The 24,782-nt window shown below is 35.0% G+C and overlaps 2 long non-coding RNA genes across 5 annotated transcripts in view; both read left to right on the top strand.

Annotated features, from left to right (window-relative positions):
* LOC127911054 (uncharacterized) overlaps window positions 1-6,225 on the top strand; it is a 20,770-nt gene extending 14,545 nt beyond the window's left edge. For all 4 annotated transcript variants that reach the window (XR_008077490.1, XR_008077492.1, XR_008077491.1 and 1 more), the window contains exon 4: window positions 5,971-6,225. This is a non-coding gene — a long non-coding RNA (uncharacterized LOC127911054). The remainder of the gene's footprint in view (window positions 1-5,970) is intronic.
* LOC127911055 (uncharacterized) overlaps window positions 1-24,782 on the top strand; it is a 90,521-nt gene that overhangs the window by 59,843 nt on the left and 5,896 nt on the right. The gene's annotated exons all lie outside the window — the stretch shown is intronic.

Genomic DNA, 24,782 nt, shown 5'->3' on the forward strand with positions numbered 1-24,782 from the left:
TCCAATTATTGCTGTGCTGTTTATTTGAGATGAAATTAACATTTTGGACAGTTTTCGGCAAGTTGCAACATTGAAATACAGAAAAACTTTTTTCCATAAACAAGCTCTAAATCATGTTTGATGCACTCTGGATGTCCAATTATTGCTGTGCTGTTTATTTGAGATGAAATTAACATTTTGGACAGTTTTCGGCAAGTTGCAATATTGAAATACAGAAAAAACTTTTTTTCCATAAACAAGCTCTAAATCATGTTTGATGCACTCTGGATGTCCAATTATTGCTGTGCTGTTTATTTGAGATGAAATTAACATTTTGGACAGTTTTCGGCAAGTTGCAACATTGAAATACAGAAAAAAAAATGTTCCATAAACAAGCTCTAAATCATGTTTGATGCACTCTGGATGTCCAATTATTGCTGTGCTGTTTATTTGAGATGAAATTAACATTTTGGACAGTTTTCGGCAAGTTGCAACATTGAAATACAGAAAAAACTTTTTTCCATAAACAAGCTCTAAATCATGTTTGATGCACTCTGGATGTCCAATTATTGCTGTGCTGTTTATTTGAGATGAAATTAACATTTTGGACAGTTTTCGGCAAGTTGCAACATTGAAATACAGAAAAAACTTTTTTTCCATAAACAAGCTCTAAATCATGTTGGATGCACCCTGGGATGTCCAATTTTTGCTGTGCTATTTATTTGAGATGAAATTAACATTTTGGACAGTTTTCGGCAAGTTGCAATATTGAAATACCGAAAAACCTTTTTTTTCCATAAACAAGCTCTAAATCATGTTTGATGCACTCTGTATGTCCAATTATTGCTGTGCTGTCTATTTGAGATGAAATTAACATTTTGGACAGTTTTCGGCAAGTTGCAACATTGAAATACAGAAAAAACTTTTTTTTCCATAAACAAGCTCTAAATCATGTTTGATGCACTCTGGGATGTCCAATTTTTGCTGTGCTGTTTATTTGAGATGAAATTAACATTTTGGACAGTTTTCGGCAAGTTGCAATATTGAAATACAGAAAAAACTGTTTTTCCATAAACAAGCTCTAAATCATGTTTGATGCACTCTGATGTCCAATTTTTGCTGTGCTGTTTATTTGAGATGAAATGAACATTTTGGACAGCAACATTTTTCAAGGCAAGTTGCAACATTGAAATACAGAAAAAACTTTTTTCCATAAACAAGCTCTAAATCATGTTTGATGCACTCTGGATGTCCAATTTTGCTGTGCTGTTTATTTGAGATGAAATTAACATTTTGGACAGTTTTCGGCAAGTTGCAACATTGAAATACAGAAAAAAACTTTTTTCCATAAACAAGCTCTAAATCATGTTTGATGCACTCTGTATGTCCAATTTTGCTGTGCTGTTTATTTGAGATGAAATGAACATTGTGGACAGTTTTCGGCATTGCAACATTGAAATACAGAAAAAAACTTTTTTCCATAAACAAGCTCTAAATCATGTTTGATGCACTCTGGATGTCCAATTTTTGCTGTGCTGTTTATTTGAGATGAAATTAACATTTTGGACAGTTTTCGGCAAGTTGCAACATTGAAATACAGAAAAACTTTTTTCCATAAACAAGCTCTAAATCATGTTTGATGCACTCTGGATGTCCAATTATTGCTGTGCTGTTTATTTGAGATGAAATTAACATTTTGGACAGTTTTCGGCAAGTTGCAACATTGAAATACAGAAAAACCTTTTTTTTCCATAAACAAGCTCTAAATCATGTTTGATGCACTCTGGATGTCCAATTATTTCTGTGCTGTTTATTTGAGATGAAATTAACATTTTGGACAGTTTTCGGGCAAGTTGCAACATTGAAATACAGAAAAAACTTTTTTCCATAAACAAGCTCTAAATCATGTTTGATGCACTCTGGATGTCCAATTTTTGCTGTGCTGTTTATTTGAGATGAAATTAACATTTTGGACAGTTTTCGGCAAGTTGCAACATTGAAATACAGAAAAAACTTTTTTCCATAAACAAGCTCTAAATCATGTTTGATGCACTCTGGATGTCCAATTTTTGCTGTGCTGTTTATTTGAGATGAAATTAACATTTTGGACAGTTTTCGGCAAGTTGCAACATTGAAATACAGAAAAAACTTTTTTCCATAAACAAGCTCTAAATCATGTTTGATGCACTCTGTATGTCCAATTTTTTGCTGTGCTGTTTATTTGAGATGAAATTAACATTTGGACAGTTTTCGGCAAGTTGCAACATTGAAATACAGAAAAAACTTTTTTTCCATAAACAAGCTCTAAATCATGTTTGATGCACTCTGGATGTCCAATTTTGCTGTGCTGTTTATTTGAGATGAAATTAACATTTTGGACAGTTTTCGGCAAGTTGCAACATTGAAATACAGAAAAAACTTTTTTCCATAAACAAGCTCTAAATCATGTTTGATGCACTCTGTATGTCCAATTTTGCTGTGCTGTTTATTTGAGATGAAATGAACATTTTGGACAGTTTTCGGCAAGTTGCAACATTGAAATACAGAAAAAACTTTTTTCCATAAACAAGCTCTAAATCATGTTTGATGCACTCTGGATGTCCAATTTTTGCTGTGCTGTTTATTTGAGATGAAATTAACATTTTGGACAGTTTTCGGCAAGTTGCAACATTGAAATACAGAAAAACTTTTTTCCATAAACAAGCTCTAAATCATGTTTGATGCACTCTGGATGTCCAATTTTTGCTGTGCTGTTTATTTGAGATGAAATTAACATTTTGGACAGTTTTCGGCAAGTTGCAACATTGAAATACAGAAAAAACTTTTTTCCATAAACAAGCTCTAAATCATGTTTGATGCACTCTGGATGTCCAATTTTGCTGTGCTGTTTATTTGAGATGAAATTAACATTTTGGACAGTTTTCGGCAAGTTGCAACATTGATTGATACAGAAAAAAACTTTTTTCCATAAACAAGCTCTAAATCATGTTTGATGCACTCTGGATGTCCAATTTTTGCTGTGCTGTTTATTTGAGATGAAATTAACATTTTGGACAGTTTTCGGCAAGTTGCAACATTGAAATACAGAAAAAACTTTTTTCCATAAACAAGCTCTAAATCATGTTTGATGCACTCTGGATGTCCAATTTTTGCTGTGCTGTTTATTTGAGATGAAATGAACATTTGGACAGTTTTCGGCAAGTTGCAACATTGAAATACAGAAAAAAACTTTTTTCCATAAACAAGCTCTAAATCATGTTTGATGCACTCTGGATGTCCAATTTTGCTGTGCTGTTTATTTGAGATGAAATTAACATTTTGGACAGTTTTCGGCAAGTTGCAACATTGAAATACAGAAAAAACTTTTTTCCATAAACAAGCTCTAAATCATGTTTGATGCACTCTGGATGTCCAATTATTGCTGTGCTGTCTATTTGAGATGAAATGAACATTTTGGACAGTTTTCGGCAAGTTGCAACATTGAAATACAGAAAAAACTTTTTTCCATAAACAAGCTCTAAATCATGTTTGATGCACTCTGTATGTCCAATTATTGCTGTGCTGTCTATTTGAGATGAAATGAACATTGTGGACAGTTTTCGGCAAGTTGCAACATTGAAATACAGAAAAAAACACTTTTCCATAAACAAGCTCTAAATCATGTTTGATGCACTCTGGATGTCCAATTTTTGCTGTGCTGTTTATTTGAGATGAAATTAACATTTTGGACAGTTTTCGGCAAGTTGCAACATTGAAATACAGAAAAAACTTTTTTTTCCATAAACAAGCTCTAAATCATGTTTGATGCACTCTGGATGTCCAATTATTGGTGTGCTGTTTATTTGAGATGAAATTAACATTTTGGACAGTTTTCGGCAAGTTGCAACATTGAAATACAGAAAAAATTTTTTTCCATAAACAAGCTCTAAATCATGTTTGATGCACTCTGGATGTCCAATTTTTGCTGTGCTGTTTATTTGAGATGAAATTAACATTTTGGACAGTTTTCGGCAAGTTGCAACATTGAAATACAGAAAAAACGTTTTTTCCATAAACAAGCTCTAAATCATGTTTGATGCACTCTGGATGTCCAATTTTTGCTGTGCTGTTTATTTGAGATGAAATTAACATTGTGGACAGTTTTCGGCAAGTTGCAACATTGAAATACAGACATTTTTTTTTTCCATAAACAAGCTCTAAATCATGTTTGATGCACTCTGGATGTCCAATTTTTCCTGTGCTGTTTATTTGAGATTAAATTAACATTTTGGACAGTTTTCGGCAAGTTGCAACATTGAAATACAGAAAACAACACTTTTCCATGAACAAGCTCTAAATCATGTTTTGATGCACTCTGGATGTCCAAGTTTTGCTGTGCTGTCTTATTTCAGATGAAATGAACATTATACACAGTTTTCCGCAAGTTGCAACATTGAAATGCAGAAAAACTTTTTCCATAAACAAGCTCTAAATCATGTTTGATGCACTCTGGATGTCCAATTTTGCTGTGCTGTTTATTTGAGATGAAATTAACATTTTGGACAGTTTTCGGCAAGTTGCAACATTGAAATACAGAAAAAACTTTTTTCCATAAACAAGCTCTAAATCATGTTTGATGCACTCTGATGTCCACATTTTGCTGTGCTGTCTATTTGAGATGAAATGAACATTGTGGACAGTTTTCGGCAAGTTGCAACATTGAAATACAGAAAAAACTTTTTTCCATAAACAAGCTCTAAATCATGTTTGATGCACTCTGGATGTCCAATTTTTGCTGTGCTGTTTATTTGAGATGAAATTAACATTTTGGACAGTTTTCGGCAAGTTGCAACATTGAAATACAGAAAAAAAACTTTTTTCCATAAACAAGCTCTAAATCATGTTTGATGCACTCTGGGATGTCCAATTTTTGCTGTGCTGTTTATTTGAGATGAAATTAACATTTTGGACAGTTTTCGGCAAGTTGCAATATTGAAATACAGAAAAAACTTTTTTCCATAAACAAGCTCTAAATCATGTTTGATGCACTCTGGATGTCCAATTTTTTGCTGTGCTGTTTATTTGAGATGAAATGAACATTTGGACAGTTTTCGGCAAGTTGCAACATTGAAATACAGCAACATTGAAATACAAAAACTTTTTTCCATAAACAAGCTCTAAATCATGTTTGATGCACTCTGGATGTCCAATTTTGCTGTGCTGTTTATTTGAGATGAAATAACATTTTGGACAGTTTTGCAAGTTGCAACATTGAAATACAGAAAAAACTTTTTTCCATAAACAAGCTCTAAATCATGTTTGATGCACTCTGGATGTCCAATTTTTGCTGTGCTGTTTATTTGAGATGAAATGAACATTTTGGACAGTTTTCGGCAAGTTGCAACATTGAAATACAGAAAAAACTTTTTTCCATAAACAAGCTCTAAATCATGTTTGATGCACTCTGGATGTCCAATTTTGTGCTGTTTATTTGAGATGAAATTAATATTTTGGACAGTTTTCAGCAAGTTGCAATATTGAAATACAGAAAAAACTTTTTTTTTCCATAAACAAGCTCTAAATCATGTTTGATGCACTCTGTATGTCCAATTATTGCTGTGCTGTCTATTTGAGATGAAATGAACATTGTGGACAGTTTTCGGCAAGTTGCAACATTGAAATACAGAAAAAACTTTTTTCCATAAACAAGCTCTAAATCATGTTTGATGCACTCTGGATGTCCAATTATTGCTGTGCTGTTTATTTGAGATGAAATTAACATTTTGGACAGTTTTCGGCAAGTTGCAACATTGAAATACAGAAAAACTTTTTTCCATAAACAAGCTCTAAATCATGTTTGATGCACTCTGGATGTCCAATTTTTGCTGTGCTGTTTATTTGAGATGAAATTAACATTTTGGACAGTTTTCGGCAAGTTGCAACATTGAAATACAGAAAAAACTTTTTTCCATAAACAAGAAATACAGAAAAAACTATTTTTCCATAAACAAGGTCTAAATCATGTTTGATGCACTCTGGATGTCCACTTTTTGCTGTGCTGTCTATTTGAGATGAAATGAACATTTTGGACAGTTTTCGGCAAGTTGCAACATTGAAATACAGAAAAAAACACTTTTCCATAAACAAGCTCTAAATCATGTTTGATGCACTCTGGGATGTCCAATTTTTGCTGTGCTGTTTATTTGAGATGAAATTAATATTTTGGACAGTTTTCGGCAAGTTGCAATATTGAAATACAGAAAAAACTTTTTTCCATAAACAAGCTCTAAATCATGTTTGATGCACTCTGGATGTCCAATTTTTGCTGTGCTGTTTATTTGAGATGAAATTAACATTTTGGACAGTTTTCGGCAAGTTGCAATATTGAAATACAGAAAAACCTTTTTTTTCCATAAGCAAGCTCTAAATCATGTTTGATGCACTCTGGATGTACAATTTTTCATGTGCTGTTTATTTGAGATGAAATTAACATTTTGGACAGTTTTCGGCAAGTTGCAATATTGAAATACAGAAAAACCTTTTTTTTCCATAAGCAAGCTCTAAATCATGTTTGATGCACTCTGGATGTACAATTTTTCATGTGCTGTTTATTTGAGATGAAATGAACATTTTGGACAGTTTTCGGCAAGTTGCAACATTGAAATACAGAAAAAAACTTTTTTTTTTTCCATAAACAAGCTCTAAATCATGTTTGATGCACTCTGGATGTCCAATTTTGCTGTGCTGTTTATTTGAGATGAAATTAACATTTTGGACAGTTTTCGGCAAGTTGCAACATTGAAATACAGAAAAAACTTTTTCCATAAACAAGCTCTAAATCATGTTTGATGCACTCTGGATGTCCAATTTTGCTGTGCTGTTTATTTGAGATGAAATTAACATTTTGGACAGTTTTCGGCAAGTTGCAACATTGAAATACAGAAAAAAACTTTTTTCCATAAACAAGCTCTAAATCATGTTTGATGCACTCTGGATGTCCAATTTTTGCTGTGCTGTTTATGCTGTGCTGTTTATTTGAGATGAAATTAACATTTTGGACAGTTTTCGGCAAGTTGCAACATTGAAATACAGAAAAAACTTTTTTCCATAAACAAGCTCTAAATCATGTTTGATGCACTCTGGATGTCCAATTTTTGCTGTGCTGTCTATTTGAGATGAAATGAACATTGTGGACAGTTTTCGGCAAGTTGCAACATTGAAATACAGAAAAAAACTTTTTTTTCCATAAACAAGCTCTAAATCATGTTTGATGCACTCTGGATGTCCAATTTTTGCTGTGCTGTTTATTTGAGATGAAATTAACATTTTGGACAGTTTTCGGCAAGTTGCAACATTGAAATACAGAAAAAACTTTTTTCCATAAACAAGCTCTAAATCATGTTTGATGCACTCTGGATGTCCAATTATTGCTGTGCTGTTTATTTGAGATGAAATTAACATTTTGGACAGTTTTCGGCAAGTTGCAACATTGAAATACAGAAAAAACTTTTTTTCCATAAACAAGCTCTAAATCATGTTTGATGCACTCTGGATGTCCAATTTTTGCTGTGCTGTTTATTTGAGATGAAATGAACATTTTGGACAGTTTTCGGCAAGTTGCAACATTGAAATACAGAAAAAACTTTTTTCCATAAACAAGCTCTAAATCATGTTTGATGCACTCTGGATGTCCAATTTTTGCTGTGCTGTTTATTTGAGATGAAATTAACATTTTGGACAGTTTTCGGCAAGTTGCAACATTGAAATACAGAAAAAAAAATGTTCCATAAACAAGCTCTAAATCATGTTTGATGCACTCTGGATGTCCAATTATTGCTGTGCTGTTTATTTGAGATGAAATGAACATTTTGGACAGTTTTCGGCAAGTTGCAACATTGAAATACAGAAAAAACTTTTTTCCATAAACAAGCTCTAAATCATGTTTGATGCACTCTGGATGTCCAATTTTTGCTGTGCTGTTTATTTGAGATGAAATTAACATTTTGGACAGTTTTCGGCAAGTTGCAATATTGAAATACAGAAAAAACTTTTTTTCCATAAACAAGCTCTAAATCATGTTTGATGCACTCTGTATGTCCAATTTTTGCTGTGCTGTCTATTTGAGATGAAATGAACATTGTGGACAGTTTTCGGCAAGTTGCAACATTGAAATACAGAAAAAACTTTTTTCCATAAACAAGCTCTAAATCATGTTTGATGCACTCTGGATGTCCAATTTTTGCTGTGCTGTTTATTTGAGATGAAATTAACATTTTGGACAGTTTTCGGCAAGTTGCAACATTGAAATACAGAAAAAACTTTTTTCCATAAACAAGCTCTAAATCATGTTTGATGCACTCTGGATGTCCAATTATTGCTGTGCTGTTTATTTGAGATGAAATTAACATTTTGGACAGTTTTCGGCAAGTTGCAACATTGAAATACAGAAAAAAACGTTTTTTCCATAAACAAGCTCTAAATCATGTTTGATGCACTCTGGATGTCCAATTATTGCTGTGCTGTCTATTTGAGATGAAATGAACATTTTGGACAGTTTTCGGCAATTTGCAACATTGAAATACAGAAAAAACTTTTTTCCATAAACAAGCTCTAAATCATGTTTGATGCACTCTGGATGTCCAATTTTTGCTGTGCTGTTTATTTGAGATGAAATGAACATTTTGGACAGTTTTCGGCAAGTTGCAACATTGAAATACAGAAAAAAAATTTTCCATAAACAAGCTCTAAATCATGTTTGATGCACTCTGGATGTCCAATTTTTTGCTGTGCTGTTTATTTGAGATGAAATTAACATTTTGGACAGTTTTCGGCAAGTTGCAACATTGAAATACAGAAAAAACTTTTTTCCATAAACAAGCTCTAAATCATGTTTGATGCACTCTGGATGTCCAATTTTGCTGTGCTGTTTATTTGAGATGAAATTAACATTTTGGACAGTTTTCGGCAAGTTGCAACATTGAAATACAGAAAAAACTTTTTTCCATAAACAAGCTCTAAATCATGTTTGATGCACTCTGGATGTCCAATTTTTGCTGTGCTGTTTATTTGAGATGAAATGAACATTTTGGACAGTTTTCGGCAAGTTGCAACATTGAAATACAGAAAAAACTTTTTTTCCATAAACAAGCTCTAAATCATGTTTGATGCACTCTGGATGTCCAATTTTTGCTGTGCTGTTTATTTGAGATGAAATGAACATTTTGGACAGTTTTCGGCAAGTTGCAACATTGAAATACAGAAAAAACTTTTTTCCATAAACAAGCTCTAAATCATGTTTGATGCACTCTGGATGTCCAATTTTTGCTGTGCTGTTTATTTGAGATGAAATTAACATTTTGGACAGTTTTCGGCAAGTTGCAACATTGAAATACAGAAAAAAACTTTTTTCCATAAACAAGCTCTAAATCATGTTTGATGCACTCTGTATGTCCAATTATTGCTGTGCTGTCTATTTGAGATGAAATTAACATTTTGGACAGTTTTCGGCAAGTTGCAACATTGAAATACAGAAAAAACTTTTTTTCCATAAACAAGCTCTAAATCATGTTTGATGCACTCTGGATGTCCAATTTTTGCTGTGCTGTTTATTTGAGATGAAATTAACATTTTGGACAGTTTTCGGCAAGTTGCAACATTGAAATACAGAAAAAAACTTTTTTCCATAAACAAGCTCTAAATCATGTTTGATGCACTCTGGATGTCCAATTTTTGCTGTGCTGTCTATTTGAGATGAAATGAACATTTAGTTGCAACATTGAAATACAGATTTTCCATAAACAAGCTCTAAATCATGTTTGATGCACTCTGGATGTCCAATTTTTGCTGTGCTGTCTATTTGAGATGAAATTAACATTGTGGACAGTTTTCGGCAAGTTGCAACATTGAAATACAGAAAAAACTTTTTTCCATAAACAAGCTCTAAATCATGTTTGATGCACTCTGGATGTCCAATTTTTGCTGTGCTGTTTATTTGAGATGAAATTAACATTTTGGACAGTTTTCGGCAAGTTGCAACATTGAAATACAGAAAAAACTTTTTTCCATAAACAAGCTCTAAATCATGTTTGATGCACTCTGGATGTCCAATTTTTGCTGTGCTGTTTATTTGAGATGAAATTAACATTTTGGACAGTTTTCGGCAAGTTGCAACATTGAAATACAGAAAAAACTTTTTTCCATAAACAAGCTCTAAATCATGTTTGATGCACTCTGGATGTCCAATTTTTGCTGTGCTGTTTATTTGAGATGAAATGAACATTTTGGACAGTTTTCGGCAAGTTGCAACATTGAAATACAGAAAAAAAAATGTTCCATAAACAAGCTCTAAATCATGTTTGATGCACTCTGGATGTCCAATTATTGCTGTGCTGTTTATTTGAGATGAAATTAACATTTTGGACAGTTTTCGGCAAGTTGCAACATTGAAATACAGAAAAAAACTTTTTTTCCATAAACAAGCTCTAAATCATGTTTGATGCACTCTGGATGTCCAATTATTGCTGTGCTGTTTATTTGATTATTTGAGACAGTTTTCTGTGCTGTTTATTTGAGATGAAATGAACATTGTGGACAGTTTTCAGCAAGTTGCAACATTGAAATACAGAAAAAACTTTTTTTTCCATAAACAAGCTCTAAATCATGTTTGATGCACTCTGGGATGTCCAATTTTTGCTGTGCTGTTTATTTGAGATGAAATTAACATTTTGGACAGTTTTCGGCAAGTTGCAACATTGAAATACAGAAAAAACTTTTTTCCATAAACAAGCTCTAAATCATGTTTGATGCACTCTGTATGTCCAATTTTTGCTGTGCTGTCTATTTGAGATGAAATGAACATTGTGGACAGTTTTCGGCAAGTTGCAACATTGAAATACAGAAAAAAAAACTTTTTTCCATAAACAAGCTCTAAATCATGTTTGATGCACTCTGGATGTCCAATTTTTGCTGTGCTGTTTATTTGAGATGAAATTAACATTTTGGACAGTTTTCGGCAAGTTGCAATATTGAAATACAGAAAAAACTTTTTTTTCCATAAACAAGCTCTAAATCATGTTTGATGCACTCTGGATGTCCAATTTTTGCTGTGCTGTTTATTTGAGATGAAATTAACATTTTGGACAGTTTTCGGCAAGTTGCAACATTGAAATACAGAAAAACTTTTTTTCCATAAACAAGCTCTAAATCATGTTTGATGCACTCTGGATGTCCAATTTTTGCTGTGCTGTTTATTTGAGATGAAATTAACATTTTGGACAGTTTTCGGCAAGTTGCAACATTGAAATACAGAAAAAACTTTTTTCCATAAACAAGCTCTAAATCATGTTTGATGCACTCTGGATGTCCAATTTTTGCTGTGCTGTTTATTTGAGATGAAATGAACATTTTGGACAGTTTTCGGCAAGTTGCAATATTGAAATACAGAAAAAACTTTTTTTCCATAAACAAGCTCTAAATCATGTTTGATGCACTCTGGATGTCCAATTTTTGCTGTGCTGTTTATTTGAGATGAAATTAACATTTTGGACAGTTTTCGGCAAGTTGAAAAAACATTTTTTTCGGCGGCAACATTGAAATACAGAAAAAACTTTTTTTTCCATAAACAAGCTCTAAATCATGTTTGATGCACTCTGGGATGTCCAATTTTTGCTGTGCTGTTTATTTGAGATGAAATTAATATTTTGGACAGTTTTCAGCAAGTTGCAATATTGAAATACAGAAAAAACTTTTTCCATAAACAAGCTCTAAATCATGTTTGATGCACTCTGGATGTCCAATTATTGCTGTGCTGTTTATTTGAGATGAAATTAACATTTTGGACAGTTTTCGGCAAGTTGCAACATTGAAATACAGAAAAGAACACTTTTCCATAAACAAGCTCTAAATCATGTTTGATGCACTCTGGATGTCCAATTTTTGCTGTGCTGTCTTATTTGAGATGAAATGAACATTATACACAGTTTTCCGCAAGTTGCAACATTGAAATACACAAAAACATTTTTTCCATAAACAAGCTCTAAATCATGTTTGATGCACTCTGGATGTCCAATTTTTGCTGTGCTGTTTATTTGAGATGAAATTAACATTTTGGACAGTTTTCGGCAAGTTGCAACATTGAAATACAGAAAAAAACTTTTTTCCATAAACAAGCTCTAAATCATGTTTGATGCACTCTGGATGTCCAATTTTTTGCTGTGCTGTTTATTTGAGATGAAATTAACATTTGGACAGTTTTCGGCAAGTTGCAACATTGAAATACAGAAAAACTTTTTTCCATAAACAAGCTCTAAATCATGTTTGATGCACTCTGGATGTCCAATTTTGCTGTGCTGTTTATTTGAGATGAAATTAACATTTTGGACAGTTTTCGGCAAGTTGCAACATTGAAATACAGAAAAAACTTTTTTCCATAAACAAGCTCTAAATCATGTTTGATGCACTCTGGATGTCCAATTTTGCTGTGCTGTCTATTTGAGATGAAATGAACATTTGGACAGTTTTCGGCAAGTTGCAACATTGAAATACAGAAAAAACTTTTTTCCATAAACAAGCTCTAAATCATAAACAAGCTCTAAATCATGTTTGATGCACTCTGGATGTCCAATTTTTGCTGTGCTGTTTATTTGAGATGAAATTAACATTTTGGACAGTTTTCGGCAAGTTGCAATATTGAAATACAGAAAAAACTTTTTTTCTATAAACAAGCTCTAAATCATGTTTGATGCACTCTGGATGTCCAATTATTGCTGTGTTGTTTATTTGAGATGAAATTAACATTTTGGACAGTTTTCGGCAATTTGCAACATTGAAATACAGAAAAAACTTTTTTCCATAAACAAGCTCTAAATCATGTTTGATGCACTCTGGATGTCCAATTTTTGCTGTGCTGTTTATTTGAGATGAAATTAACATTTTGGACAGTTTTCGGCAAGTTGCAACATTGAAATACAGAAAAAACTTTTTTCCATAAACAAGCTCTAAATCATGTTTGATGCACTCTGGATGTACAATTTTTCATGTGCTGTTTATTTGAGATGAAATTAACATTTTGGACAGTTTTCGGCAAGTTGCAACATTGAAATACAGAAAAAACTTTTTTTTCCATAAACAAGCTCTAAATCATGTTTGATGCACTCTGGGATGTCCAATTTTTGCTGTGCTGTTTATTTGAGATGAAATTAACATTTTGGACAGTTTTCGGCAAGTTGCAACATTGAAATACAGAAAAAACTTTTTTCCATAAACAAGCTCTAAATCATGTTTGATGCACTCTGGATGTCCAATTTTTGCTGTGCTGTTTATTTGAGATGAAATGAACATTGTGGACAGTTTTCGGCAAGTTGCAACATTGAAATACAGAAAAAACTTTTTTTCCATAAACAAGCTCTAAATCATGTTTGATGCACTCTGGATGTCCAATTTTGCTGTGCTGTTTATTTGAGATGAAATTAACATTTTGGACAGTTTTCGGCAAGTTGCAACATTGAAATACAGAAAAAACGTTTTTTCCATAAACAAGCTCTAAATCATGTTTGATGCACTCTGGATGTCCAATTTTTGCTGTGCTGTTTATTTGAGATGAAATTAACATTTTGGACAGTTTTCGGCAAGTTGCAACATTGAAATACAGAAAAACTTTTTTCCATAAACAAGCTCTAAATCATGTTTGATGCACTCTGGATGTCCAATTTTTGCTGTGCTGTTTATTTGAGATGAAATTAACATTTTGGACAGTTTTCGGCAAGTTGCAATATTGAAATACAGAAAAAACTTTTTTTCCATAAACAAGCTCTAAATCATGTTTGATGCACTCTGTATGTCCAATTATTGCTGTGCTGTCTATTTGAGATGAAATGAACATTGTGGACAGTTTTCGGCAAGTTGCAACATTGAAATACAGAAAAATTTTTTTCCATAAACAAGCTCTAAATCATGTTTGATGCAACCTGGGATGTCCAATTTTTGCTGTGCTGTTTATTTGAGATGAAATTAACATTTTGGACAGTTTTCGGCAAGTTGCAACATTGAAATACAGAAAAAACGTTTTTTCCATAAACAAGCTCTAAATCATGTTTGATGCACTCTGGATGTCCAATTTTTGCTGTGCTGTTTATTTGAGATGAAATTAACATTTTGGACAGTTTTCGGCAAGTTGCAACATTGAAATACAGAAAAAACTTTTTTCCATAAACAAGCTCTAAATCATGTTTGATGCACTCTGGATGTCCAATTTTTGCTGTGCTGTTTATTTGAGATGAAATTAACATTTTGGACAGTTTTCGGCAAGTTGCAACATTGAAATACAGAAAAAACTTTTTTCCATAAACAAGCTCTAAATCATGTTTGATGCACTCTGGATGTCCAATTTTTGCTGTGCTGTTTATTTGAGATGAAATGAACATTGTGGACAGTTTTCGGCAAGTTGCAACATTGAAATACAGAAAAAAAAATTCCATAAACAAGCTCTAAATCATGTTTGATGCACTCTGGATGTCCAATTATTGCTGTGCTGTTTATTTGAGATGAAATTAACATTTTGGACAGTTTTCGGCAAGTTGCAACATTGAAATACAGAAAAAAACACTTTTCCATGAACAAGCTCTAAATCAATGTTTGTGCACTCTAGATGCCCAATTTTTGCTGTGCTGTTTATTTGAGATGAAATGAACATTGTGGACAGTTTTCAGCAAGTTGCAACATTGAAATACAGAAAAAACTTTTTTCCATAAACAAGCTCTAAATCATGTTTGATGCACTCTGGATGTCCAATTTTTGCTGTGCTGTTTATTTGAGATGAAATTAACATTTTGGACAGTTTTCGGCAAGTTGCAATATTGAAATACAGAAAAAACTTTTTTTCCATAAACAAGCTCTAAATCATGTTTGATGCACTCTGTATGTCCAATTTTTGCTGTGCTGTCTATTTGAGATGAAATGAACATTGTGGACAGTTTTCGGCAAGTTGCAACATTGAAATACAGAAAAAACTTTTTTCCATAAACAAGCTCTAAATCATGTTTGATGCACTCTGGATGTCCAATTTTTGCTGTGCTGTTTATTTGAGATGAAATGAACATTGTGGACAGTTTTCGGCAAGTTGCAACATTGAAATACAGAAGAAAAAAAAAATCCATAAACAAGCTCTAAATCATGTTTGATGCACTCTGGATGTCCAATTTTTGCTGTGCTGTTTATTTGAGATGAAATTAACATTTTGGACAGTTTTCGGCAAGTTGCAACATTGAAATACAGAAAAAAACACTTTTCCATGAACAAGCTCTAAATCAATGTTTGATGCACTCTAGATGCCCAATTTTTGCTGTGCTGTTTATTTGAGATGAAATGAACATTGTGGACAGTTTTCAGCAAGTTGCAATATTGAAATACAGAAAAAACTTTTTTTCCATAAACAAGCTCTAAATCATGTTTGATGCACTCTGGATGTCCAATTATTGCTGTGCTGTTTATTTGAGATGAAATTAACATTTTGGACAGTTTTCGGCAAGTTGCAACATTGAAATACAGAAAAAAACTTTTTTTCCATAAACAAGCTCTAAATCACGTTTGATGCACTCTGTATGTCCACTTTTTGCTGTGCTGTCTATTTGAGATGAAATGAACATTGTGGACAGTTTTCGGCAATTTGCAACATTGAAATACAGAAAAAACTTTTTTCCATAAACAAGCTCTAAATCATGTTTGATGCACTCTGGATGTCCAATTTTTGCTGTGCTGTTTATTTGAGATGAAATTAACATTTTGGACAGTTTTCGGCAAGTTGCAACATTGAAATACAGAAAAAACTTTTTTCCATAAACAAGCTCTAAATCATGTTTGATGCACTCTGGATGTCCAATTATTGCTGTGCTGTTTATTTGAGATGAAATTAACATTTTGGACAGTTTTCGGCAAGTTGCAACATTGAAATACAGAAAAAACTTTTTTCCATAAACAAGCTCTAAATCATGTTTGATGCACTCTGGATGTCCAATTTTTGCTGTGCTGTTTATTTGAGATGAAATTAACATTTTGGACAGTTTTCGGCAAGTTGCAACATTGAAATACAGAAAAAACTTTTTTTCCATAAACAAGCTCTAAATCATGTTTGATGCACTCTGGATGTCCAATTTTTGCTGTGCTGTTTATTTGAGATGAAATTAACATTTTGGACAGTTTTCGGCAAGTTGCAACATTGAAATACAGAAAAAAAAATGCCATAAACAAGCTCTAAATCATGTTTGATGCAACCTGGGATGTCCAATTTTTGCTGGGGTGTTTATTTGAGATGAAATTAACATTTTGGACAGTTTTCGGCAAGTTGCAACATTGAAATACAGAAAAAACTTTTTTCCATAAACAAGCTCTAAATCATGTTTGATGCACTCTGGATGTCCAATTTTTGCTGTGCTGTTTATTTGAGATGAAATTAACATTTTGGACAGTTTTCGGCAAGTTGCAATATTGAAATACAGAAAAAACTTTTTTTCCATAAACAAGCTCTAAATCATGTTTGATGCACTCTGGATGTCCAATTTTTGCTGTGCTGTTTATTTGAGATGAAATGAACATTGTGGACAGTTTTCGGCAAGTTGCAACATTGAAATACAGAAAAAACTATTTTCCATAAACAAGCTCTAAATCATGTTTGATGCACTCTGGGATGTCCAATTTTTGCTGTGCTGTTTATTTGAGATGAAATTAACATTTTGGACAGTTTTCGGCAAGTTGCAATATTGAAATACAGAAAAAACTTTTTTTTTCCATAAACAAGCTCTAAATCATGTTTGATGCACTCTGGATGTCCAATTATTGCTGTGCTGTTTATTTGAGATGAAATTAACATTTTGGACAGTTTTCGGCAAGTTGCAACATTGAAATACAGAAAAAACGTTTTTTCCATAAACAAGCTCTAAATCATGTTTGATGCACTCTGGGATGTCCAATTTTTGCTGTGCTGTTTATTTGAGATGAAATTAACATTTTGGACAGTTTTCGGCAAGTTGCAATATTGAAATACAGAAAAAACTTTTTTTTTCCATAAACAAGCTCTAAATCATGTTTGATGCACTCTGGATGTCCAATTATTGCTGTGCTGTTTATTTGAGATGAAATTAATATTTTGGACAGTTTTCGGCAAGTTGCAACATTGACATACAGAAAAAACGTTTTTTCCATAAACAAGCTCTAAATCATGTTTGATGCACTCTGGGATGTCCAATTTTTGCTGTGCTGTTTATTTGAGATGAAATTAACATTTTGGACAGTTTCCGGCAAGTTGCAACATTGAAATACAGAAAAACGTTTTTTTTTCCATAAACAAGCTCTAAATCATGTTTGATGCACTCTGGATGTCCAATTTTGCTGTGCTGTTTATTTGAGATGAAATAACATTTGGACAGTTTTCGGCAAGTTGCAACATTGAAATACAGCTCTAAAATGTTTTGCAACATTGAAATACAAAAAACATTGAAATTTTTTTCCATAAACAAGCTCTAAATCATGTTTGATGCACTCTGGATGTCCAATTTTTGCTGTGCTGTTTATTTGAGATGAAATTAACATTTTGGACAGTTTTCGGCAAGTTGCAACATTGAAATACAGAAAAAAAACTTTTTTCCATAAACAAGCTCTAAATCATGTTTGATGCACTCTGGATGTCCAATTTTTGCTGTGCTGTTTATTTGAGATGAAATTAACATTTTGGACAGTTTTCGGCAAGTTGCAACATTGAAATACAGAAAAAACGTTTTTTCCATAAACAAGCTCTAAATCATGTTTGATGCACTCTGGATGTCCAATTATTGCTGTGCTGTTTATTTGAGATGAAATTAACATTTTGGACAGTTTTCGGCAAGTTGCAACATTGAAATACAGAAAAAACTTTTTTTCCATAAACAAGCTCTAAATCATGTTTGATGCACTCTGGATGTCCAATTATTGCTGTGCTGTTTATTTGAGATGAAATTAACATTTTGGACAGTTTTCGGCAAGTTGCAACATTGAAATACAGAAAAAACTTTTTTTCCATAAACAAGCTCTAAATCATGTTTGATGCACTCTGGATGTCCAATTTTTGCTGTGCTGTTTATTTGAGATGAAATTAACATTTTGGACAGTTTTCGGCAAGTTGCAACATTGAAATACAGAAAAAACTTTTTTCCATAAACAAGCTCTAAATCATGTTTGATGCACTCTGTATGTCCAATTTTTGCTGTGCTGTCTATTTGAGATGAAATGAACATTGTGGACAGTTTTCGGCAAGTTGCAACATTGAAATACAGAAAAAACTTTTTTTCCATGAACAAGCTCTAAATCATGTTTGATGCACCCTGGGATGTCCAATTTTTGCTGTGCTATTTATTTGAGATGAAATTAACATTTTGGACAGTTTTCGGCAAGTTGCAACATTGAAATACAGAAAAAACACTTTTCCATAAACAAGCTCTAAATCCATGTTTGATGCACTCTAGATGCCCAATTTTTGCTGTGCTGTTTATTTGAGATGAAATTAACATTTTGGACAGTTTTCGGCAAGTTGCAACATTGAAATACAGAAAAAAAACGTTTTTTCCATAAACAAGCTCTAAATCACGTTTGATGCACTCTGTATGTCCACTTTTTGCTGTGCTGTCTATTTGAGATGAAATGAACATTTTGGACAGTTTTCGGCAAGTTGCAACATTGAAATACAGAAAAAACTTTTTTCCATAAACAAGCTCTAAATCATGTTTGATGCACTCTGGATGTCCAATTTTGCTGTGCTGTTTATTTGAGATGAAATTAACATTTTGGACAGTTTTCAAGTTGCAACATTGAAATACAGAAAAAACTTTTTTCCATAAACAAGCTCTAAATCATGTTTGATGCACTCTGGATGTCCAATTTTTGCTGTGCTGTTTATTTGAGATGAAATTAACATTTTGGACAGTTTTTGATGCAAGTTGCAATATTGAAATACAGAAAAAAAATTTTTTCCATAAACAAGCTCTAAATCATGTTTGATGCACTCTGGATGTCCAATTATTGCTGTGCTGTTTATTTGAGATGAAATTAACATTTTGGACAGTTTTCGGCAAGTTGCAACATTGAAATACAGAAAAAAACTTTTTTCCATAAACAAGCTCTAAATCATGTTTGATGCACTCTGGATGTCCAATTTTGCTGTGCTGTTTATTTGAGATGAAATGAACATTGTGGACAGTTTTCGGCAAGTTGCAACATTGAAATACAGAAAAAACTTTTTTCCATAAACAAGCTCTAAATCATGTTTGATGCACTCTGGATGTCCAATTTTTGCTGTGCTGTTTATTTGAGATGAAATTAACATTTTGGACAGTTTTCGGCAAGTTGCAACATTGAAATACAGAAAAAACTTTTTTTTCCATAAACAAGCTCTAAATCATGTTTGATGCACTCTGTATGTCCAATTTTTGCTGTGCTGTCTATTTGAGATGAAATGAACATTGTGGACAGTTTTCGGCAAGTTGCAACATTGAAATACAGAAAAAACTTTTTTCCATAAACAAGCTCTAAATCATGTTTGATGCACTCTGGATGTCCAATTTTTGCTGTGCTGTTTATTTGAGATGAAATTAACATTTTGGACAGTTTTCGGCAAGTTGCAATATTGAAATACAGAAAAAACTTTTTTTCCATAAACAAGCTCTAAATCATGTTTGATGCACTCTGGATGTCCAATTATTGCTGTGCTGTTTATTTGAGATGAAATTAACATTTTGGACAGTTTTCGGCAAGTTGCAACATTGAAATACAGAAAAAACTTTTTTTCCATAAACAAGCTCTAAATCATGTTTGATGCACTCTGGATGTCCAATTATTGCTGTGCTGTTTATTTGAGATGAAATTAACATTGTGGACAGTTTTCGGCAAGTTGCAACATTGAAATACAGAAAAAATTTTTTTTCCATAAACAAGCTCTAAATCATGTTTGATGCACTCTGGATGTCCAATTTTTGCTGTGCTGTTTATTTGAGATGAAATTAACATTTTGGACAGTTTTCGGCAATTTGCAACATTGAAATACAGAAAAAACTTTTTTCCATAAACAAGCTCTAAATCATGTTTGATGCACTCTGGATGTCCAATTTTTGCTGTGCTGTTTATTTGAGATGAAATTAACATTTTGGACAGTTTTCGGCAAGTTGCAACATTGAAATACAGAAAAAACTTTTTTTCCATAAACAAGCTCTAAATCATGTTTGATGCACTCTGGATGTCCAATTTTTGCTGTGCTGTTTATTTGAGATGAAATTAACATTTTGGACAGTTTTCGGCAAGTTGCAACATTGAAATACAGAAAAAACTTTTTTCCATAAACAAGCTCTAAATCATGTTTGATGCACTCTGGATGTCCAATTTTTGCTGTGCTGTTTATTTGAGATGAAATTAACATTTTGGACAGTTTTCGGCAAGTTGCAATATTGAAATACAGAAAAAACTTTTTTCCATAAACAAGCTCTAAATCATGTTTGATGCACTCTGTATGTCCACTTTTTGCTGTGCTGTCTATTTGAGATGAAATGAACATTGTGGACAGTTTTCGGCAATTTGCAACATTGAAATACAGAAAAAACTTTTTTCCATAAACAAGCTCTAAATCATGTTTGATGCACTCTGGATGTCCAATTTTTGCTGTGCTGTTTATTTGAGATGAAATTAACATTTTGGACAGTTTTCGGCAAGTTGCAATATTGAAATACAGAAAAAACTTTTTTCCATAAACAAGCTCTAAATCATGTTTGATGCACTCTGTATGTCCAATTATTGCTGTGCTGTCTATTTGAGATGAAATGAACATTGTGGACAGTTTTCGGCAAGTTGCAACATTGAAATACAGAAAAAAATTTTTTTTTTCCATAAACAAGCTCTAAATCATGTTTGATGCACTCTGGATGTCCAATTTTTGCTGTGCTGTTTATTTGAGATGAAATTAACATTTTGGACAGTTTTCGGCAAGTTTCCATAAACAAGCTCTAAATCATGTTTTGATGCACTCTGGATGTCCAATTTTTGCTGTGCTGTCCTATTCGAGTTGAAATGAACACCGTGGACAGTTTTCAGCAAGTTGCAACATTGACATGCAGAAATAAGCACTTTTCCATAAACAATATATATGCCATTTAGCAGACGCTTTTATCCAAAGCGACTTACATTCATGTGTGCATACATTCTACGTATGGGTGGTCCCGGGGATCGAGCCCACTACCCTGGCGTTACAAGCGCCATGCTCTACCAACTGAGCTACAGAAGGACCAAGCTCTAAAGGTGAACTCTGCCTAGAAAGGCCAGCATCCCGGAGTCGCCCCTTCAATGCTGAAGTTGAAACTGGTGTTTTGTGTTTTGCTCCCGAGTGATGCAGCGGTTTGAGGCATCATTACAGACCCAGGTTTGATCCCGGGCTGTAGTAATCACAACCGGCCATGATCGGGAGTCCCGTATAATGATATTTTACAGTAAACAAATTGACAACAGAATTTCAGCATAGTTATATAGGGAAGGACACTACACAAGCACAGCACTTACATAAATGACTGATGATTGGCTGAGAGAAATTGATGATAAAATGATTGTGGGGGCTGTCTTGTTAGACTTCAGTGCAGCTTTTGACATTATCGATCATAGTCTGCTGCTGGAAAAACGTATGTGTTATGGATTTACACCCCCTGTGGGGTAAAGAGTTACTTGTCTAACAGAACACAGAGGGTGTCCTTTAATGAAAGCCTACAGGCCCTGGCTTTGTCGTACCTTGACTACTGTTCAGTCGTGTGGTCAAAGGCCACAAAAAAGGATTTCGGAAAATTGCAATTGGCTCAGAACAGGGCAGCACGACTGTCTCTTGGATGTACACAGAGAGCTAATATTAATAATATGCATGTCAAATCTCCCCTGGCTGAAAGTGGAGGAGTAATTGACTTCATCACTCGTTTTATTTATGAGAGGTATTGACAAGTTAAATGCACCAGTCTTAACTACTCTTAACTACTTAGTAGCTTTCTGTCCCCTCAACCTTGTTATGAATGTCATCTTGTTTGGTAAGAAGAATGTCCCACCTCCCACATGTGTTATTACTACCTCTGTGGGTTTAGAGCTTGAGGTAGTCACCTCATACAAGTACTTGGGAGTAATGGCTAGACTTGTTGCACTGTCCTTCTCTCATCACATATCAAAGCTGCATGCTAAAGTTAAATCTAGTTTTGGTTTCCTCTATCGTAAATCACACCTATTTCACCCCAGCTACCAAACTAACCTTGAATCAGATGACCATCCTACCCATTCTAGATTACAGGGACATTAAATTATAGATCATCAGGTAAGGGTGCTCTCGAGCGGTTAGATGGTCCTAAAGGACCATTCGTCCATCAGATTTGCCACCAATGCTCCTTATAGGACACATCACCACACTCTATAATCCTCTGTAAACTGGTCATCTCTGTATATCCGTTGCAAGACCCACTTGGTTGACGTTTATTTATAAAACCCTCTTAGGCCTCACTTCCCCCTATCTGAGATATCTACTACAGCCCTCATTCTCCACATTTACAATGAACACCGTGGACAGTTTTCAGCAAGTTGCAACATTGAAATGCAGAAATAAGCACTTTTCCATAAACAAGCTCTAAATCATGTTTTGATGCACCCTGGATGTCCAATTTTTGCTTTGCTGTCTATTTGAGATGAAATGAACATTGTGCACAAATTTCTGGACTCAGGATATTGGACTACCTGGATGATTGGCTGGAGGTCATGGAGTCGAGGGGGCAGGTGGTGTTACACACATCCATGCTGGTTTTCCATGTTGAGTCTCTGTGTTTCATAGTTTATCAAGAGAAGAGCTTGTTGATCCCACATTCTATTTCTGGGTTGCAAGTTTGACTCGTATGTTCTTGTCCCCACAAATGGAGGCCGGTTTCCGGCTATGCTTGGCCTAATTTCAGCTTGGTCACATAGTGTGTTTTCGCCAGTGCCTGCCCCTATTAGAGATGATGGCTTCTTTGATAGCCATTGCAACCTTCCAGCGGTGGAGGATAGACACTTGCCACCTAAACTGGTCACTCCGGGTGTCGCCATTATGCTTACGGGCTCTGACCTGGTGGAGGGACCCGCGGCTGTTGTCGCTGGGGACCCCCATGTTTCGAGTTATATCCGCAAGGTGATTACGAGAGACGCATTCGCCCGAGTTTGGGGTGCACTGTGGACATTGGTGCAGAGCATGCTGCATAATCACTTACCTGGAGCTTTTGACGGTGTACATAGTGCTCAGGTGTTTCTCCCGTTGTTGGCAGGCCAGCGTGCTTGTGAGGACCGACAGCGGTGGCATACATCAACAGACAGGGAGGGATGCAGTCTCGCCCCCTCTTATACTTGGCCCATTTCCTACTGCTATGGAGGAGTGCGCACTTTCCCTAACTCCGGACGATGCATCTCCCCGGGGACCTTAACACGGATACAGATCTGCTATCCAGGGGGTGTCCCCATTCTTGGGAAATGTCCGGCAGGGCCGACATATATCTTTACACATTGCAAGAAAATGGTCATAGTTGGCTGTTTTTCTCGATTAAGGGACCTGAGTGCTCGGTTGGGAAGGGATGCTCTCTGATTCAGCACACACTGGATAGGGTGTGTCTGGAGGTCTTGTCGTTGATCCTTGTGTTGATCCCCATTAGCCCAAACGACATGGTTTGCGGGTTGGCGTCCCCCCTTGGGTTGTGCCGTGGCGGACATTTTTGTGGGCTCTACTCAGCCTTGTCTCAGGATGGTAAGTTGGTGGTTGAAGATATCCCTCTCGTGGTGTGGGGGCTGTCCTTCCTGTTTGGCCCTGTCCGGGGGTATCATCGGTATCATGTCTCCTGACCCCTCCTGTCTCAGCCTCCAGTATTCATGCTGCAGTAGTTTATGTGTCGGGGGGCTAGGGTCAGTTTGTTATATCTGGAGTACTTTCTCCTGTCTTATTCTTTCTTTCTCTCTCTCTCTCTCTCCCTCTCTCCCTCTCTCTCCCTCTCTCTCCCCCTCTCTCCCCCTCTCTCTCTCTCTCTCTCTCTCTCTCTCTCTCTCTCTCTCTCTCTCTCTCTCTCTCTCTCTCTCTCTCTCTCTCTCTCTCTCTCTCTCTCTCTCTCTCTCTCTCTCTCTCTCTCTCTCTCTCTCTCTCTCTCTCTCTCTCTCTCTCTCTCTCTCTCTCTCTCTCTCTCTCTCTCGGAGGACCTGAGCCCTAGGACCATGCAGCATGATGACTCCTTGCTGTCCCCAGTGCACCTGGCCATGCTGCTGCTACAGTTTCAACTGTTCTGCCGGTGATTATTATTATTTGACCATGTTGGTCATTTATGAACATTTGTACATCTTGTCCATGTTCTGTTATTATCTCCACCCGGCACAGCCAGAAGAGGACTGGTCATCCCTGATAGCCTGGTTCCTCTCTTGGTTTCTTCCTAGGTTTTGGCCTTTCTAGGGAGTTTTTCTCAGCCACCGTGCCTCTACACCTGCATTGCTTGCTGTTTGGGGTTTTAGGCTGGGTTTCTGTACAGCACTTTGAGATATCAGCTGATGTACGAAGGGCTATATAAATACCTTTGATTTGATTTATATGCGGGGACCCGTGGCAATTCCCGTTGCCCAGGGACCCTTTGTCCCATCCAAGGGGAGGTCTGGCACCCGAAGCCAGAGATTTGGAATCTATGGCAAGGGGTTTACCTCTGAATGGTATTGCTACAATTACAGTTCTCAAGGGAAACCGCCACGCGAGGCCATTTGAGCTTTGGTGCCAAAATAAAGTAATTACTCCTTTTCGG

The sequence above is a fragment of the Oncorhynchus keta genome, chromosome 23, assembly GCF_023373465.1.
Source record: "Oncorhynchus keta strain PuntledgeMale-10-30-2019 chromosome 23, Oket_V2, whole genome shotgun sequence".
NCBI lineage: Eukaryota > Metazoa > Chordata > Actinopteri > Salmoniformes > Salmonidae > Oncorhynchus > Oncorhynchus keta.